At 40.3% G+C, this 8,613-nt stretch overlaps 1 long non-coding RNA gene across 1 annotated transcript; it reads right to left on the minus strand.

Annotated features, from left to right (window-relative positions):
• Positions 1 to 204: 204 nt before the first annotated feature.
• Positions 205 to 7,978, minus strand: LOC123188553 (uncharacterized). The gene is made up of 2 exons (XR_006494804.1): positions 7,252 to 7,978; positions 205 to 825 (listed from the first exon to the last, which is right to left on the minus strand). It is a non-coding gene; the product is annotated as an uncharacterized lncRNA (long non-coding RNA).
• Positions 7,979 to 8,613: the final 635 nt, after the last annotated feature.

An 8,613-nucleotide genomic window follows, 5' to 3' on the forward strand; every position in this document is an offset into this window, starting at 1 on the left:
TCATCTACTTGCTACTTCCCAACGCCTTCCCCTAAGCCCAAATCATGGAGAAGTGTCATGTAGTCGACATTCTCATAACACCACTAGAGGAAATAAAAACATACATCTCATCAAAATATCGAACGAATACCAACTTCACATGATTACTTATAACAAGACTTCTCCCATGTCCTCAGGAACAAAAGTAACTACTCACAAGACATATTCATGTTCAAGATCATAGGGTATCAAATGGCATTAAGAATCTAAACATATGATATTCCACCAAATAAACCAACTAGCATCAGCTACAAGGAGTAATCTACAGTACTGGCAACCCACAGGTACCAATCTAAAGTTTTGAGACAAAGATTCAATACAAGAGCTGAACTAGAGTTTGAGTGGATATGGTGCTAGTGAAGATGGTGACGACGATGGCTTCGATTTCCCCCTCTCGGACGAAAGTTTCCCCAGTAGAATCGCTCCGCCGGAGACCTAGATTGCTTCTACCCAGGTTCCGCCTTGAGACGACGTCGCTTCATCCTAAAAGCCTTCCTCTTATTTTTTTCTAGGTAAAAACCCTTCATATAGTAGAAGATGGGCACCGGAGGCTAGTCAGGGGGCCCACAAGCCCGGGGGGCGTGCCTTGGGGGTAGGGCACTCCCCCGGGCTTGTGGCCACCTGGTGGGTCCCCTCCTTGTATTTCTTCACCCAATATTTTTTTATATTCCAAAATAATTCTCAATAAAGTTTCAGGACATTTGGAGTTGTGCAGAATAGGGATCTCAGATTTGCTCCTTTCCGGTCCAGAATTCCAGCTACCGGCATTCTCCTTTTCATGTAAATCTTGCAAAATAAGAGAAGGGCATTAGAATTGCATCATAAAGTGTAATAACAGCCCATAATGTAATAAATATCCACATAAACACATGAGGCAAAATGGACGTATCAACTCTTCCAAGCTTAGACCTCACTTGTCCTCAAGCGAAAGCCGAAATCGATAATCATGACAACATGTTTAGATATAGAGGTGTCGATAAAACAAAATACGCACATGAGGGCATCATGATCATCATTAGAACAACAATATACTGTCATATAAATTCTTATGCTAAAGTGATAATTCATTCTGAAGGTAAAGTATGAATCGTAAACTTCATTGAAAACTAGCAACTATGATCTCAGTCATTGATGCAATTGTAATTTGTCATAATGTCAGAAAGAGTCCATGTAAGAACCTTTTATCTAGCAAGTTCACATACTCAACCATCATTTAGTCTTTCACAATTGCTAACATTCACACAATACTTATGGGATAAGAGCTTCAATCAGACACATAGAAAGATGGGGGATTATAATTTTGCCTCCCAACCATTTACCTAAAGGGTAGTGTTAGCAATAATAACTCATGATCACCTACATCCGACTAGATATGTGTCTCTAGATCTTTCGCCAAGATAAGATGCTTGCCAAAAGGGAGAAAAATAAAAGGAATGCTGAAGATCACTATGAACCTTTCTTGAATGTAGATAATTAAAATAAAAGATAGGACCTTCGCGGAGGGAAGCAGAGGTTGTCGTTTGCTTTTTATTTGGATGCACAAAATCTTAATGCAAATCAACATCACATTATATTGCCACTTGTGATAGCGACCTTTATTATGCATTCCGTCGCTTTTATTTTTTTCCCATCACAAGTTCGCACAAAGCTTATTTTCCTCACACTAAAAGATAATACATATTTAGAGGGCAATTTTTATTGCTTTGCACCGATGACAACTTACTTGAAGGATCATACTCAACCCATAGCTAGGTATAGTAGACTCTTATGAAAAAACTGGGTTTTAAAGATTCTAGATGCACAAGTAGTATCTCTACTTGGTGCATAATTTTTGGCTAGCATGAGATAATAAGGAAGCTCCACATGTTGAAGGATCCATGACAATATAGCTTCTATTCGGATGTAAGTAAACATAACTCATTATGTTGTCTTTATTGTCTAACATCAACTTATTAGAATATAATATTTTAATGAGTGCTCACAACAATAAAAGATGTCCAAGATAGTGTATTTATATGTGAAACCTCACTTTCTTTATTACTTCATATTAATTGCAACAACGACCAAAACTATGTTTGTCAACCTTCAATAAATTTCATGCATTATACTTCTTATATGTGAAGTCATCACTGTCCATAAGATTATTATATAATATTTTAACTTTTTATTCTTTTTCATCTCTAAGATCAAAGCTAGAAAGCAAAGCACTCAACCCAAAACTAATGTTTATTATATATATATATATATATATATATATATATATATATATATATATATATATATATATATCATACTCGGTTACATAGATAGATCACGAAGCAAAAACTTAAAAGGCTAGATCATAGTAAAACTTTTATTCTACTAGATCATGATTTAACCAAAATGATCAAACTAAAAATAGATGATAAAGATAAAACTAGTGATACGATACCGGGGCACCTCCCCCAAGCTTGGCACAAGCCAAGGGGAGTGCCCATACCCATGTACTCAAGTCTCCTCCTTAGGAAGTGGTGGTGATGAAGTTGATGATGTGAGATGCTTGTCTTCTGGCATAGGCTCCCCGTTATAGAAGGATGAGAGTGTCTCTAGAATACTGAAAATTTGCAGCTAAACTCATCCTCTTAATTCTAGACTCATACTCACAGTTTTGGTTTTGTAGGTCATAGATCTGGCTTGGAGGTGCTCAATTGGCTCATGAAGCTTGCATATGGCCTATCCAATATTATCGTTGTCCAACTTGTGATCATGGGTGAATTCCGTAATCATAGAGGGGTTGGCGTTAAGTCTGCGTTCCACCATCCCTTGACACCTTAAGATCTCCTGCTCTAGTGCTTTGAGCCTAGTCTTCACGCTTTTGGTCTTCTTTGGCCCTTGGACATCCCGAATGTGAAGCAACCCCTTGCGTATCTCAATGGTTTGAGGGTGTTTCATCACCTCCGAAAGGTAGGGGTCGATGACCTTCTCGTAGAACTTGTCCTTAAATAAACTTCATGTCGTCATGGCGATCTAGACTTGTCAGAAAGTAGTTCAAAACAAGAACATGGGATATTATTTGTGACATGGTGCTCAAAACCTTCGGGAGTTTATATTATGAATTTTTACCGTGCAAAACAAGTAGTCTAGAAGAAAATAGAGTCCGGGGAGTACACGAGGGCTCCACAAGCTCAAGAGGCGTGCCCAGGGGGTAGGGCACGCCCCTTAGGCTTGTCGCCTACTCGTGCACTTTCCAGACTACTTATTATTTTCCTAATTTTTTTAAACTCCAAAATAGAGTAAAATTGCTTTTATGGAACTTCTGGAGTAGGTTTACTTACCGTATCACATACCTCTTCCCTTTTAAGGTTCTGGAACATTCTGAAAAGTTTCCTTTATGTACTGCTTCGATGTTATGGAATGAATAATATTAGTCAATATTTATAGGCATACCTGAGATGTAATACTTAATTCTTGGCCCATTCACCACCCTCGGGTTTGTGCCTTTGGCGTTGTTGATCTTGATAGCATGGGACCAATAAACTTCTTCACTAAATGTAGGGTCCTTCCCATTTGGAGAAAAGTTTTCATACAAAAGATCTTAAATAATAATATAACAATACATGGCCACCTACATTAAATTCATGTTTTTCTATTCTTTTGTCGTGCCATCTTCTAACATTTTCTTTAAACACTTTAGCATTTTTCGTAGGCTTGGGTTCTCCATTCATCAACTGAGCTAATATCAAACAACCTCTTTTCACCGGAAAGTTTAAAATCATAGTAATTCTTTTCCATAAACCATTTTATACGGAGACATACCCATAGGATTTTTATAAGCAGTTCTATAAGCCCGAAGAGCATCATCTAGTTTCTTAGACCAATTCTTCCTAGATCTATTGACGTTCTTTTGCAAAATTAACTCTATTTCTCATTACTCAAGTAAACTTGACCACTAGATAGAGGATGATAGGGGGATGCAATTATATGATTGACATCATATTTAACAAGCAATTTACGGAAAGCACCATGAATAAAATGTGAACCACCATTAGTCATTAAATATCTAGGGACTCCAAACCTCAGGAAAATAACTTCTTTAAGCATTTTAATGGAAGTATTATGATCATCATGACAAGTTAGAATTTCTTCTACTACTTAGTAACATAATCAACAACAATGAAAATATGTGTATACCCGTTAGAGGAAGGAAAAGGTCCCATATAGTCAAATCCATACATTGAATGGCTCCATAACAAGTGAATAATTCATAGGCATTTCCTGACATCTACCAGTATTTCCAATTCTTTGACATTCGTCACAAGATAGAACAAACGTACGTGCATCTTTGAGAAGAGTAGGCCAATAAAAACCAGATTGTAATACCTTCTGTGCAGTTCTGTCTCCCGCATGGTCTCCTCCGTAAGCCTCGGAGTGACACTTCTGTAGGACTTATTCCTATTCATTCTCAGCTATACAATGTCCAATGATACCATCTACTCCTTTATAAAGATGTGGGTCATCCCGAAAGTAATGTCTTAAATCAAATAAGAACTTTTACTTTTGTTGGTATGTGAACTACGTGGTATAAATTTAGCAACAATGTAATCTCTACTCATAATGGAGCAGTTCATACATCGTTCATTAGTTGGTTCGTTCCCTCCCACCCCATCGATCCATTGATAGGCCTCCTACCCTCTGATTTTCCCCTCGTCTGATCCCGAAGTTGCCAATTTTTTCCATTGACACATCCATTCTCTCCCAACATATCTGGACAGAATCAGTACTTTCCGAAACATCTGATACCCAACCCCTCCATTGAACTAAAAACAATCCCCCACCCCCAAATGCCTTCATTAAAAAGGAAATAGACAATAGTTGGTGTCCCCGGCGTTGGCACGAGGACCTGTGTCAGCCTCCACTAGACCGATGTCGTGCAGGTGAGTGCCCCTCTCCTCTTTCCCTCTTCTAAAATCAGCTTCAATTGTTGGGTTGGCGATCCAAATTTTTGGACTATAATTTGCGTCTTGTTTTTGTCTTTGTGTCCATTTGTTTGACCTGGATCAAGATCCAGATGTAATTTTTTACTAAATAGTGAGGTGGTTATCCATGTCATGTGTTCTAACCTGTTCAATGCTACAGTATGTTTTGTTTGAGCAGAGGGAACACCCCATTGTGTGGCGAGTAGTGCAGGAGGGAGCAGATGGAAGCAGACAAGGAGATGGAATGGAAAAGGAGAGAACGCCTCCTCCAAGTTCAAATCTATCGCACCATTACCACCACAAAAAGAAAGAAACTATCAGTTGATTGCTTACATCTAGCCAACGAGTGACATATATGGTTTGTGTTCTTTATTTGAACCCCGTGCGCTTTTGGTGGTGTTGCGACATGGTTTTTGTGCCTGCAACAGCCTCTATCGGTGCCAATGGTGTCTAGGTTAGAGATGGATGCGAGCGAATGGAGACCAGTGCCTATCAGTCATTAGGAATAATAGCATCACAATGGTCTAGACACATCATGGTGAGTTTGTGACATGCACCGAGTCTTCTGGTCCTCCTTTTGGCATGTAAAACATGTATGTTGAAGTAATTGCAGCAAGAATTAAGTATGTTTATTTGTCATTTCTATGGATAGTATATGACAGTGCATAAGGAAAACTAGACGTGCTAGATAAGCATATTAACAACCACTGGACGAATGGTATGCATAATGTAATCAGAATATCAATATTATAGGTACATGTGCAAACTCTTCACAGAAATTATATATGGTCTTTTTTGTGTGAATGAAATTATATATGGTATGACCATGTATCTTTGGGCAAGGCTATAATCTGAGCATGTGCTTTTTGGCTCAATCGGGTTTTAAGTCTTTTTTCCTATTCCTATGACTACAGATTGTTGTAGTAGCCATCTATAGACATGATAGTAGTACGAACATGCTCTTTGTGAAGGCGAAACTGATGCTTATCTTTTTTTGCTACCATTAGTTTCAGGAACTTTGGTGGCTCTACTACCTAATAGACAATACATTAAAGAGTGGGCAAGGTTCAAGATTCTTAGAAAATTCTCATTTCTGATGTTAACCTGATGCGTTTGTCCAGGAAGAAAACTTTGCTAAATGAGTGCTTTTAACATCTCCTTCAACGAGGTGATAGAGGAAGGAAGAAGCAAGTTGCAAGTTTGGGTGTATACATTATAGTATGACTTGGTTCTTTGGCAAAATGTTCATGGCTAAAAATTGGTGGGGGGTTTTCAGTTCAGTTTAGAGAACATTGTCCATCGCCATAATTTTTAGTCTGGAGGTACTGCCCAATCAAAGAATAGATATTTTTGAGTCGAGTCTCTATAACCTTATTGTTATTCTGTACCAACACATGCCCAATCAAAGAATGGTGGTTATCGACCAACAAAAATTGCCAAGCAATCTGCAAAGTATATACAAAGTGATTTGTATGAATACCACAAAAAAGGTTGTGCCTGCATGAGGACTGCATTCGCAGTGCGGGCCAAGAATCTATTATGGAATCTGTGTAGTTCTTGTGAGGTATTTTGAAGAATTTAAATAAGCGGCAATGAGTGGTGGTCATGAATCAGGAAAAGGTGTGGGTGCCATTGTGGTACAGCAGCCCCGCTGCCCCACCACGAAGCACTTGCACTGGACGGGCCCGGCCTTGGGATCAATCAAACTAAATTCTGTAGCCTCATACTTGGAGTAAATGGGTGAACATTCTGCAGGTGCTATTGCAAGGGACAGCAGAGGTCATGTTGTTATTTCTATCTGTTAGAATACGTCACCTAGCCATAGTGTTGAGGAGGACGAAGCAAAAGCAGCCCTTATTTTGTTGGATGCACTCTCGAGGATCTATAGGGGGCCGTGATTTTGGAACTTGACTGCCAAATTCGGATTAAGGAAATGATGACAGGGAAGAAGTCCCTCTCCCCCTGCTATGGACTTCCAAGAAACATCAAGCAAGCACTGACAAACTTCTCAGATCATAGTATCAGAAGTGTGTGGAGATTGTGCAATGCCCTTGCTGATGGGCTTGCAGCGTTGTCCAGGAATTCGGAAGACCGGGAGAGGATTGCGAACGTACTGGACTGCCTCGCCCGCTTATGATCTCTGAATTTGTTGTTTCAGCAGAGTAGCTTTACTACTCTAAATCTCAAAAAGAAAAAGGTTGTACCTCTCCCTGGGATAATCATGGCAATTTCAAGGGGTACAATTTAGGGGAATTACCTGTAGGGAAGAGAGCCAATGGCGTTCGCGTTGGAGCCCACGGCATTCACAACGACCATCAAACGCAGAGACAACACCCCCGCCAGCCTCAAAGTTGTCATCGCCGTCTGCTTCCTCATCCTCGAAGAGCCTGCATGGCGCCGGACCCTGGCCACCCCTACATCAAGCCACCGGCAACCGAAGCCAATAAGACCTCGCGCCCCAGCCGCATGTGATGAGCTCCTCCCATGGTCTTGCACCGCCGTTGTCCCGCGAGTCACAGGCCACCTCGCCGGAGATGAGCACCGCCGCGGATCCGGCCTGAACGGGACCGGATTGAGCACCCATGCCCGGATCAATGCGTCCCTGCGTCCGTCACTGTCGGTCGCGCTGCACCCAGCTCGTCAGACCTCCAAACCCCGTGTTGCACCTCTCCTGCATCCCCAACCTGCACTTATCCCCGTGCTCGAGGCCGCCACTATTGGGGACGCTCCTCTTACTTGAGCGTCCATCACTATGGACCTATTTTCCTCCTCCAGCTGAGGCTGTCGTGGGACCAGTGGTGACCTTCCTCGCGCGGCAACCGCCGATGCATGCGACGGATGCGGTGTTCGGCGGGTAGAGTCGCGCGGTTGCGACATGAGCTTTTCAACATGCGCGGCAAATGCGGCGGGGGAGGGGAGACTGGGAGAGGCGCGAGATAGGTTGAGTGAGTGGAGAGGAGAGGAGAGAGTATTGGGGGAGATAAGGTTGCATTCCGTTCGGTGCTGAACGAAAGAAACTTCTTTTTTGGATTTCCTTTTTAGGGGTAGATTGGGTGCTGGTTGAGCCGTGCTGGATAGTTAATTTGGGCCTTGTATCGGGAATGTTTTCTCTTTTAAAATAGATAGATAATTAAAGTATATATATACCTCACAAAAAATAAAGCATATATATATATATATATATATATTAAACATGGTTCATACAAATAAATATTTTTATATACTTTTTAGATATATTGAGAGTATCACAACAAATATTGAGAGAAGAAACCAAATATACTTGGTTTATGTTGGTTTGCTTGCATGTTGGAAAAATTTCGATAGCCTAAATAAATAATTTAAAACGATTTAAGAAATTTTAGATGGCTACTTATTTATATATGAACATTATTGTTGGTTGTTTTCCATGAGAGAAATGCAACATCTTTTTTTAATAATGTGAAAAGGTGTTCTTTTTACAAAATAAAACAGTTGTGTTAGTTTCACTTTTATTGTTATACATTATATATGTTTATATGATGCAATAGAAAATATCGTTTATATTTCATCAGAGATAGAAAGTGACGCGTTCCGACATACGCACTAATCTAATGATGACAAACCGGACTGAAACACCATG

Source organism: Triticum aestivum, chromosome 2A (assembly GCF_018294505.1).
Source record: "Triticum aestivum cultivar Chinese Spring chromosome 2A, IWGSC CS RefSeq v2.1, whole genome shotgun sequence".
In the NCBI taxonomy this organism is placed as follows: domain Eukaryota; kingdom Viridiplantae; phylum Streptophyta; class Magnoliopsida; order Poales; family Poaceae; genus Triticum; species Triticum aestivum.